Consider the following 12,083-nt stretch of genomic DNA (forward strand, 5'->3'; position numbering starts at 1 on the left):
AGGAAGAAGAGGAAAACACTGTGACGGTGAAGAAATTTAAAAAACAGAGAGACTAAACAGAGAGACTAAAGAATGAGACAGAAGAAGTGTATGAACTTTTTAAAGTGTTATGTTGTTAATTGTGAATTGGATTGTAACTATTGATAAAAGAATAAATTAATTATATATGGTAAGTGTCTTTGGGTTTTGATTTTAAAATAAGAACGTAAACTCACGCACTCATACACAGACACGTACTATAGGGGTAAAATGTTTTTATTTTTATTTTTTTATTTTTTTTTGAGTTATTGGCAAATTGAAAGTGTATCTCTTTTCGAGAGACGTGGGTGGCCCTGCAAAGGGCCTTTTTTGGTGTAGGGGTGAGTTTAAGCAATCAACTTTAACTGCCTTAAGCCTTTGCCACGGCCAAGGCCTACTTCTGGACTGCGCAATGTTGATGATGATGATGATTTGGTTGAAATCACTAAGGGTGGTACGGTAGGCTTAGTCACAGGGTTGACGTGTTTAGCTCGGGAAGGTCGTATTCTCTTTGGTCGTAATAAAGAAGTCTGATACATTTGTCTCAGACTTCTTAACTCCGCTAAAATGTCCAACAGTACCGTGACCGTTTGATTTTCACCCTCTTGTTTCTTTGCTGCTATTTCTTCTTGTTGTTTTTTTCTTACCTCTTCTTCTTGCTGCTGTTGCTGTAGGAGAAAAGCTTGTTACGCTTCCTTTTGTCGTTGTATAAATTTCTCCAATTCTTCTTTCTGTCTCTGTCTAAAATTTTCCAATTGCAGTAATGAAGGTGACGAAGGTTCCGGAACAAATTTTTGCGAGGTAAGAAAATCCACAAAATCCCAATTTACCTCTTCTGAAAGTAAGTCCGGGTTCCCTTGGACGGTTTCCACTGCTGGTGCACCCCAATGAATCGTTTTCTGAGTTTCCGTCATGTTGAATCACTGTTGCATAGATTGACTGCACACAAGCGCTAGCGAATCTATATAGACCACGTGACGTCACAGACTGCTCTCTTCGGATTGGATGCGGGCTGATTGAATTTTTTAACGCGTGTTTGGATTGGTCAATGAACTCAATCCGTTTCAATCCTTCCTCTACCCATGTATGTCCGGTCCAAGTGGACAGTTGTCCACAGGACAGACACCAGTCTGTGGATACGTAGGATCTACGTAGAAAGACTAGGATGCCTCAAAAGAGTCCTGATTTACGGTCCTACAGTGAGACGCAGCCTAAGGACAAGAAGAAGACCAATTCGGTGCCCTTTATGTTAATGGATACATTAACATAAACCCAAAGGCCTTTTCATTGCCACTCATAGGTCTCGAAAAGAGATTGACTTTCCATTGCCTACCCCTTTTTTAAAATTTTTTTAAAAAAAATCCCATGTTAAATTCCCCTCGTCCCTAAAGTAGTTTTTTTCTCCCATGTTAAATTCCCCTTGTCCCAAGATAGACCCACTCTATTCCCATGTTAAATTCCCCTTGTCCCTAGATAGACCCAAACTCTATTCCCATGTTAAATTCCCCTTGTCCCTAGACAGGCCCAAACTCTATTCCCCATGTTAAATTCCCTTGTCCCTATAGTGACGCAGCAATTTTCCCCATGTTAAATTTACATAGTCCCTATAGTGACCCAGGGGTGTTTTTAATGGTAAGTCCCATTGTCCCTATAGTGGCCCCATTCACTACTTTTTTTCATTTAAAAAGATTTAATATATTCCGTAATGATTGATTGATTGATTGATTGTACTATTACGGCGCACCAGCACTGTTAGGTTATTTAGCGCCATACAAAAGGTTATATGTATGCTCATTTAAAAATGATAAAATGTTTCATATCGACCAGCGGTATCAAAACCAAATAGTTGAAAGTAAAACGATAAGATGGTAAGGGTAATACATAAAGCTTAACGATCAACCAGGGGATGTAAATGGTGTTTGTTGATAAAGACAGATGAAACTTTATTGGAAGTAGGGGACAGTATATGCATCAAGGTGATGGCATAACACTTCTAGCTTAGAATAAACGTAGCACCAGAGAAGGTGAATAGACCTTTTGCTTGAACGTCATTTGCTTAAAATAAAAGCTTCTTACGAAATGAGAAACAAATAAGGTCACTAACGCTAAACCAAAGCCTCTAACTTTACCGTGAGTTTCTCTAATTGGGTTAGTTTTTTTGTTTTGTTACTTTGTCTTTGTCGTTAGTGTTTTTCTAAATTTGTATGTGTGTTGTCGTTTACCCACCGGACGTTTCATTGAGGTCAAACCCTCTCTGCTGCTGTAATTAAATCATTATTATATCAACCAAATATTGTATCAGGACCTACACGATATTTTGTTCCAGGATCGTGTAAATTTATTGTTATAAATCCGTGCGCAGCAGATTGTGCTTTTGAAAAGAAGTTTTTGAACTTAATCATGTCCATATCCCCACTACACCAATCTGGTGAATATTTCGAGGAGTATGTATATCAACTCCATTAAACACAACTAAAATATTACAATTATCTTTGGTCACTTTAGGTATTTGTGTGTATCATTGAGTAACATAAATCACATCAGTATTTGATGCCTACCTCGAGAAAATATACTTCCTGGATTTGTTTGTTTGTCCAGCATTACGTCGTCGTATACTACGAGATTATTAATAAATCCAGCTAATTAATCTACGGAAGGTGCTTCATCAATATCAGTTATAAAATTAATAATGTCGTCGCCATCTTCTTTTAACAATTTTGCATTTTCATTAAAATCTTTTAAGTACATTGTAACATGGCTGATCATCAACGGACGCACCTACTAAATATAACTTGTCTCACTATAACCTTCTCATTATCAAATTACTTGATCTGAAATTATCTATTATTATCATTTTGATATAATTCGGTAATGCTCTAATATGTTTTACTGGCTCTTGCATTCGTGTCGCTGAGAAATCAGTGACATCCATGTTGCAGAAATATAATAAATAATATGGATCTATATTGTGTTCGATATAGAGCATCCACCTCAACAAGTGGATTAACAACAATAATAACAAAAAATTCAAAGCGTGCACTTACAGGTAAATGTAGAAGATGTGGTACAAATAAATATAAATTTATTTCCCTGACACATTCAGGTGACAACTCAAGGAAAATTGGTGGTGATATCGCTACTTCATTAGTAAAACTACTAGGAACACCATGGGTTAAATACCCGGGAGAAAAACATCTTCCAGGATATAATTATCGTGGTCCTGGAACCAGACTTGTTATCCGACTTGATAACCATGATTAACCAATACCTGGAGAGTATCCTATAAATGATATTGATCGTGCATGCCATATACATGATGTAGCTTATAAAAGTAAAGATCTGCAACAGCGACATATTGCAGACCTAAAACTAATTCATGCATTAGATTCTATATAAAAAAAAACTGTCAGAGAATCATTATCTAATTGGCTGGGAAGATCTGTGATGAAAGTTAAATTATTATTCGGAGCCGGTAATTATTCAACCAATTATTAAAATAATGGAATCGATTTATTATAACCCAAGAGGATATTGGAAAGGTAGAGCAGCTATTAGTAAACTCGCTGATGCTGCAAATGTCACACATTCTGTTGCCGAAGCGTGGTTAGCACGACAGGCAATATGGCAAAATTTATATATCACCACCTAAAAAGATTCAGCATGTACGTTTTGATGTCAGCACTCCTAATGAAGTTCATCAAGCAGGTATTTTATTTTTACCACGTGATACTATTACAATTGGAAGACGTCAATTAACATACAAATACGCGTTAACTGTCGTTGACGTTGCAAGTAGATATAAGGAACAGGAACCATTATCAACTAAAACAGAAACTGAAGTTACATATGCTTTTGAACGAATTTATCAACGAGGACCCTTGAGATGGCCACAACTATTACAGGTTGATACTGGCAAATAATTTCTTGGTGTAGTATCATCTCTGATGAAAAAACATAATGTCAAAATCAGACGAGGACATAATGCAATACATTGTGATCAGGCAATTGTTGAACGATTTAATCGAACACTTGCTGAGAGGTTATTTGGATATCAATATGCAAAGGAAATAATTCAGAAAGACATAAGATCCCACGAATTTGTTGCAAGATTACCAAGTGTAATAGCTGCGTTAAATAATGTAATTACTCGAACAACTGCCCTGAAACCTATTAATGCAATTACAAAAAAACATACACCAATACAACAACATGAATTTTCAAAACAACCAGTGTTAGATAATGTTACTGTCAGGTATTTATATGAACCTGGCGAACTTGAAGGTGGTAAAAAAGAGCGACTGATCCTATTTGGAGTATTACGACACAAAATAACTAGCGTCGTAAGATCCTCGGGTAGACCTTCAATCTATAGACTAGATTCAACTGCTCATCAACGTGGATTCGTATGCGAGCAATTACAAGTAATTCCTGAAGACACATAATTACCACCGCATTCACTTTTGTAAACTAGCACCTCGACTTCGATTACATTGAAGACAGGTCAGCATCACAATTTCACGTGTGACCAAGACTACTATTAATTCTATCTACGGTAAATTGTCTTGGATTATTATCTGAATACTGCCACAACATTACTGTGTTTCAGCTTGCACAATGATTATTCTGTTGTTGATTTAATGTCATGATAAATTCAGCGTTAAGATCAAATTCGCGTTTTTTTTTTGTTGGTCACATTGTTTATAGCTAACTCATTTTTTCTTACTATATAATCGCTATTGCCAGTAGTTTGATTATTATTTTCTGTGAAGTCTATGATAACCATCCGCAACTGAGATATTTTTCTAACTCTAGACACTGCGATGTAAACTAAATCCGACCATTTGATACGATCATCGACGATACAAACTCGAGTATCAGAGATGGTTAATCCTTGAGATGAATGAATCGTCATTGCGTATCCTAGCGTGCATGGAGTTTTGTCCATAGTTAACGCACTCTCAACAACACTGAAAGGAAATAAAACAAAATCATTTAACACAAAATTTTGTTTCTTTGACGATCCTGGTATATCAACGTCGATATTTTGTCGTCGCATATCTGCTGGTCGATAACACAATGGTACGGGTATATTTGAATTTTTTTCTTTATGTAACAGAAATAATTGTTGTTGAAGTGTATCACGAATTATCTTTCTACTTGTAACTATCAAATCACATGTCTCCATAAATTCAAAAAAATATTAATAGGAGTTTCTGAAATTATATCACGTATCATTTCACACTGAACTTTATTCAGTTGCAGTCTGATTAATTTCTTATGCTCTCTTAATTCTGGATCAAGCGCTCTATCATCATCGGTTATTTCTTCATAATAGTCACCAAAAATTCCTCAGCCATTTATGTGGAGACAATCCAACAAAGGGTGGCGGTTGACCATGATCGCCACACATTATTACAGCAGTATTTTTTCAACAACTAAACAAGAAATGTTTTTTTAATGTTTCTAACGACAATGCACATATTTCATCCCAAACAATAATCCTTGGAATATATTTTTCTCCCATTCGTTCAAGAGTCCATTTATCTCCCTTCCATCGAAAAAAATTGTGATAAGTACATGATTTAATATTTCTGTCTCTCATTTCTCTTGCGAGTCTGTATGTAGGGGTTAAAACGACCATATCAAAATTCCGAAATAATTCAATCACACGAGTTATTATACCAGAAGCCCGTGGTCCATTAAGATAAACTCGTCATACACTGACGGTGCGGATGAAAATTTTTATATCTGAGTATTTTTGTAATAAATATCCATGGTTTCAACGTCGGCGGATTCAGAATAATTAAGTATATTTTCTTGTTTTATTCTCAATTCGCACCATGATGAATAAGTGCCGAAATTCAATTTTTCCAACAAACCTAAATAATTTTTATTGATATAAAACGAATTTGTAGCGACTCTGATAGCAAACTTAGAAACTCTATTTATCATCGATAATAGATTTATCGAAACATTCACGAGGATTGAAATAAATGAGTAAACTGCGGTGACTCACTCTCAATATAACCCACACTTGTACCTAATTTAGTTCCGTCCGATAAGTTAATATTACTTCGACTTAAACGTATATATTTTTTCGTTGTATCAGCAATTATAAACTCTAACTCAGCATTGGATGAAGATTTTCGGTAAACTTAAATGGTTCGATGCAAGCTAATCCAGTCAAGTCAAAACATGGCAATGGTCCGTTTATCGATATTCTGGTCATCTTGTGTGTTGGATTCCAAATGTCTTAAAATATACAGAACATTCTCCAATTCCTCCCATTAATTGATCGAACGTCAACAGACCAAATTCACCCTACCACCATATCACCACGTGGTGGGTATTCTTTTGCACTCTCCCGTGGTTAATTATTGGGAGTGTTTGCAAAAATATGTTGAAAGTGGAGAAGGCTCCCGTATATGTACTGTGCCGTCCTTAAAACAAAATTTATACGTATTTGTGCCGTCCTTAAAATTAAGTTATAAAATTAAGATTATATGTTCTGCCGTCCTTAGAATTAAGATTCTATATATCTAACAAACTTACTAGACAAATCTCAATTTAGCTATTCTCACTAAAAAAACGTCACTTTGACTATTCTCATTAGACAAGCCTCACGTTGGCCATTCTCACTAGCAAAATCTTAAGTTGATTGTTCCTACTAGACAAACGTCAATTTGGCAAACTAGGAAAAAATATCAATTTAGCTATTCTTACTAGAAAAATCTCAATTTGGCTATTCTCGCTAGAAAAATATAAATTTGGCTATTTTCACTAGACAAACGTCAATTTGACGTCCTTAGAATTAAGTATACATAAGCTGTAAATATGCTTATACAATGTGTATTTGTATATTATATGTTGTGCTGTCCTCAAAACAAAAATTACATGTTGTGTCGTCCTCAAAAACGGTAAATGATGACGTAATCTATTTCTATTTTAAATTATATATTTTAAAATATATATATAATAAAATGAATTTTGAAAATATTAATGCCATTATTTCTGCAATTAAAAAATTAAAACATGACGGTATAAAAATTCAAGTTAATCCTGAAAAAAATAAAAATTTTATTTTGAATCATTACAAAATCGTAAATTTGAAGGAGGTTATACACTATCAGTGGAATACAGATTAATTAAAACCATCTAGCAAATTATGTTACAATCTTTATCAACAGGGAAAGATACAGAAGTAGAGCAATTCGTCCCACTTTCAATCGCGATTAAAATCATTAAATAAAAATTATCTAACGAATACGAAACAAAAAACTTATCAATACACGCGTAAGACAACTGAAAAAGATTATATCAGATCGTGAAAGCGAAAGCGTTGTCACTTATGAAAGTGATTGTATTAACAACGTCACTAGTGATGAAAATGAAAGTTAGACTAGTGATTGTGAAAGTATAAGTTAATTTTAGTCTGATTATAATATTTTTTGTGTTGTTTTTACGAGATGTTAGTCAAAATTCATCTTTTTTTGACCGATTTTAGTCGATTTGTCAGTAAAACAATAAGTAAAATTGCAGATTTTTGAAGGGTGAAAACCCCAGTGATTCTCTAAACGATTTATTGATAAATCGATAAATTTTCATGAAACACAGTCCAAAGTAGTTTTTTTTTTACTGAAATATATCTGATTTTTATTCTTTTTTGTGCAGAAAATATGAAAATTCATCGATTTATCGATAAATCGCTTAGAGAATCGCTGAGGTTTTCACAAAATCAAATTATAAAATCTGACCGTGATTTTCTTTATTTTTTCAGTGTCATATACGCAATCAAATTATGAAATCTGACTGATTTTCATTTTTTATTTGAAATCTGAACGAGAATCAGTAAAATTAAATATTCTGTTAATATATATTTTGTAATTTGTTTTTATAATATAACAATCAGTATAATGAAATCAGATTTTTTGTTTAGAATTAGATAATATCTTTTAATCTGATCAAATTTGTTGCAGGAATGTGCATAATTCATAATCTGATCTCTATCACACGTGATCATAGTAATATGTTCTCGCAGCAGTTGATTTAATTGTTCCTGTGTCAATAACAAGTCTTCATTGTCGTATTCATCAATAATTATATCAACACTAAATTGTTCTGTGTTGACTGGAGACTGTGTCATTATTGTTCTGATGGCGTTTTCAAGTACCTCCTCCTTGTGTATGAAATCTATCACATGTTGGTACATCTCGTTAAGATCTTATGTATAAATTTATATTTAAAAATCCTTCACGCAAGTCAATTAAGTGTCCGGATTGGTCAGTAAGTTTGAAATGTATTCTTGATAATAAATTATTATGACATCGTAGATAAACAGGATTAATAGATTGTTGTACAACCAAATATCCAGGAGGTACTTGCGGTGTAAATGTATACAGAATATATCCTTATTGAGCTTGATTTGATTTTTCACGATCTATTTGATAACCGCTATTAATTACATCGCATACAATATTGACTGCAATAGTTGAAGTTATATTAACGATTCCTGGTGAAATATTACGGATGGATCATTGTTATGTTTGATAATACCTCTTAGTGTACTTTTTTTTATCCATGATTCAAAGATTTTAGGAACGTTTTCGTTGATAAGATCGTTAAGTGAATTTTTTAGTTCATCGTAATTAAATCCTGGTATTACAGATTTTGGTTTTTGCTCTTCGGTTATTTTGTAATGATCAAGATATCATTTCTTTTTATCTTCTTGATTGTTAAAACCAAATGATATTTGATCACGAATTCTCTGGTTAATATATTTAATATCTGATACAACCTGATTTAAATGTTGTATTGTTTCAATAATTTGTTCTTTTAATTCGTCATAGTAGTTTTGTATGATACTTAAAAATAAATTTTTTAAGTTACCAAATATACATATATATTCAGATTTAGTTTCTCTTAAAAAATTATCAAAATATTCTTCTTTTATAATAATTTTTTCCAGAAGAATCAAAACTAAATAAGCTAAATATGTATGGTTGTTATTTCACCATTTGACCCAATAAAACCAATTATTCTATCAGGTTCATCTTTAAAAACACTGTAAATCCATAATTTCCATAAAAAAATTTTCTGTCTCGATATTCTGGAAGTTTTAGAAGTATTTTTCTGTCTATATTAAAATCTTTTAAATTTGGTTCTGGTATTTCTTGATAAACCGGCAGAATTTCAGGCCATCCTAAAACAGATCTGATTGACGATTGATAAATATCTACAACTTAATCAGTCGAATTTATCTTTATCTCAGCCGATAATGTTGGTTCGTGAACTGTCATAGCTATTTATGCTTCTCTTTCGATTATAGATTTTATGCTGCGTTGAAATTCATCATTGATTTGTTCGATCTGATAACTGCCAGTAGGAATAGAAACAACTAACAAGTCAGGGGTTCCATCTGGTTTATTTTTATTTCCAAATACAAGCGAATTATTCGCCTATAATCCATCAAATGATTTTGATCTGATATTTGGCCAGCTTTAATAGACTCATAATTGTGCTAGTGCGATTTCTTCCACTGGAATTGCAGTTGGAAAGTTAACACTAAATTCTGGATTAGATGAGCTTACCGATATCATTGTTGTTTTTGAAGGAGCTGTGTTCGTTACGATTTGTTTAAGTAGCTCGTTCGGAGTTGACATTGTTATTTAAATCCTGATTTTCAGAATCAATCACAGTCATTGCTTCTTTGTAAATTTTGATCATATCCGTGAACTCAGAATCTGATATTTTTCCATCACTAAGACTTGTTGATAATGACCTATGATAAGTTGGAGTATGCTAACGTCGCTGTTTGTAATTTTATTATATAATGATGCAATTTTGTATTTGGGCACGTACATATTTTTTTGCGATGATATTAAGAATACCGGCAATCGTTGTTGCAGCTGAAACAAAACTTGTTACAACTGCTGGTGATGTCATTGTTATTGTTCATAATAATACGCCGGTTCCAGCAATAACAGCAGTCGCTGAATAAACAATTACATCAACAATAACTACATGTATGCGATATTTCTTTACTTTTCCTAAATACTCGTCTGCGATATCTTTTAAGTTTGTTTGCCATTTACGTGCTTGATTGTATCTAAAACGTTAAACGTTGATCGGAATACTCATTATATTTTAGTTAGGTGGGAATTTAGCTACTAATTCAAAGCACCAGTAATAAATAAAGCCGAGGTTCTTTTCCTTCGGGTTCTACAGTAAATGTTACTTCGTCGTTTTGATCTAACATCACTAACATAGATCCATCTGACGGAGTCAGTGGATAACACCGCACAGTCATGAAAGATACTATAAATGTTACAGTACCGAGTACTGAGAGCCTGTACATACCGGTAACCTCAGCGCGATGTTTAATAGTATTACTGAGAGATGACCATAATACTTGCTCAGACGCTACTGTATATACCAGGTTCATAATCTGCTTGTGGGGAGTTTCATTCAGTTCAATTTTTTAACGATATCAGGAATTCCACTTATAACATCGTCTATTTTTTTCCTAACCGTTTCAATTTCTGATATAGCCGTTTTAATTTCAAAGAGTTTTACGTCAGCAAGCGACGCACTTCCAAAGAAATCATCTGCGATTTCATTAATGTTTCTAAACATTTTACGAAGATTTGACAAAATATTTACGTGAGCGTAATACTAAACTCGCAGCATGGTTAATTTAGTATCTACTGTATCTGCATATTTTGTTGTTGCAACATCTTCATCAGATGTTGAATCTCTTAAAACAACTATTTTATTTCCATTAATGTTGAGTTCACCTGTCATTATATCAATGGTAGATCGCAAATGATTATCAACACTTTTTGCAATTTCGTTTTTAATAGTTGCTATTGATATGCTTGAGTCTCTGATTTTACCGTTGGTAGTTAATACCGGATATGTTATCCGAAGTAGCACAAAGAACTGTACGAACTTTATCATTCCTCTTAATATTACTAGTCTTTAGAACACCATGTTTATCCTGAAAAATAACAACTTCATATCGGTCAACTCCAGAGAGGTTCATAATATCAGCGAGTTCATCTTTAGTTGCGTAATTTGATAAATCAATATCTTTTTCTTCTTCTTGTCCTTAGTGGTACCACTAAGATAAGATCTTCCGTAAATATCAACCATTATACTTTAAGATCTATTTAAAATGACGCGGTTACTTGTATACTCGTGCACGACTTTATGAGGTGGTTTGGTTGATGAAGATTTAACATTGAGTGGATTAATTACTTCACGACCACATATCGGCGGATCAGTCATTGTTTGTGTTGGTAATGTTGAATATCAGATTGGAATATTTTTTTATTGTGTTATATTTTTTTAAATTCATTTGGTGGTGCCAACCCATACGAATCAAAATAGACGATTCCACGTGTAACAACTGTGTATGCAACCCAGTGAGTTCCTAGACCAGAACTGTTATCAAGATTAATAATTCCCTTTTCAAAATGGTTTGGTTGTTTTGGTATCTGATCACGCATAAAAAAAAACTCTAAAGATTTTATGTTTAACTTTTTAGCAGCATCAGGTAAATAGAAGTTAGACATTGAACGGATTAACGAAGTGTTCCTGGAAGTCTCAGACCTTTTCCGTACCTTTCCTGGTAATCTTAGGCCTCCCCCCCCCCTTTTTTTTAAATCCTTTTTCCTGTTATTTTATCAGTGACTGCTCTACCAAGACCTGTTTTTGCAATAGGTGGAGCTTCAGCAGCTATTAACGCTGGTAACGCTGCCAAAAGTGGAAATATACCGCCTGTTTTAATTGAGTCTATAATAGAACTCTGAGAAAGCTGAAGCTGAACTTGGGTTTTTGATTTTAAAGCCTTATTAAAATGTTTGGGTTGAGTCTTGGTTAATGATAATTTGTTTGGACCGCCACTAGAAATTTGAGCTCTTTTTAGTGTTATTTTTGTTCTGCATTTACTTGCAAGTTTTGATTGTAATTTTTTCGCCTTTCCGGAAGTCAGAGTGACATTGACGTGACTATATGACATTTTTATAATATGATAAGTGATTCAATTACATGTTTTCTACTGAAGC

The sequence above is a fragment of the Sinohyriopsis cumingii genome, chromosome 18 (assembly GCF_028554795.1).
Source record: "Sinohyriopsis cumingii isolate HCF-2022 chromosome 18, ASM2855479v2, whole genome shotgun sequence".
Taxonomy (NCBI): Eukaryota; Metazoa; Mollusca; class Bivalvia; order Unionida; family Unionidae; genus Sinohyriopsis; species Sinohyriopsis cumingii.